Raw genomic sequence first — 868 nt, 5'->3', positions numbered from 1 at the left:
ATGCCACCGATTCCGCAGCTGCACCGAGATCATAGTCTTCGTCGCTATAGCTCGCTCCGAGCTATACAGGTCACCGTCGTCGCCACTACAGCAGTCGTCTTCAGCACCTGCAGCACCGTCAAGCAGCGCACGACATCGCGCACTAGCCTCTCGTCGCCAACCGTCGTCGCACTCGCAGCCGTCGTGGCCGGGCTTCGCCCGCTGTCATGGTCGACTTAGCGCCTCGAGCGAACGCGCCCGCGACTTCCGTCCGCCCTGCGGGGCAGCCGTTAGAACGTTGTAGAGGTGACCAGTGGCCATATACCAGTTACCAATATCATAAGCACCACCAACTCGCCATCACATACCCCCCACATCGCCTCGTCTTGTCCGATGCCTTTTTTTCATTTAAATTATTATTTTTTGTTCTTTGCTATTTTTTTGTCTAATATAATATATTTCATTTTTCGGCATTCAAAATTGTAAAGCACTAAGCATTAATTTTCAATCTTTCATGAGATTATGTAATAAAATTATTTCTTCTATACGCAGTGAAATGTTGTTCCTTATTTTTCGTATTAAATAGTATGGTTTTATTTATTTCAACAGAATAATGGTCCCACAGAACATGATCGTGTTCACGTGCGGTGATTCACAAAGAATATTAATACTAACAATTTTGTTGATACGTACCAAATCTCAATGAAATACATTGAAGATATTGGCCACGTGAGAGTATAAGTTTACTGTATGTAGTGACATTTTTTCTGCCCCAAAATGTGATAAAGAAGAAAAAATAAATTTAAGAAACACGCACACATATTATAAAATCATTCACTCATCGCTCGCTCAGAATTCAAAACAATAATAATAATAACTATAGTTTTTG

Source organism: Acyrthosiphon pisum, chromosome A2 (genome assembly GCF_005508785.2).
Source record: "Acyrthosiphon pisum isolate AL4f chromosome A2, pea_aphid_22Mar2018_4r6ur, whole genome shotgun sequence".
Taxonomy (NCBI): domain Eukaryota; kingdom Metazoa; phylum Arthropoda; class Insecta; order Hemiptera; family Aphididae; genus Acyrthosiphon; species Acyrthosiphon pisum.
The sequence above is the reverse complement of the archived record's forward strand: the minus strand, read 5'-3'. Positions refer to the sequence as shown.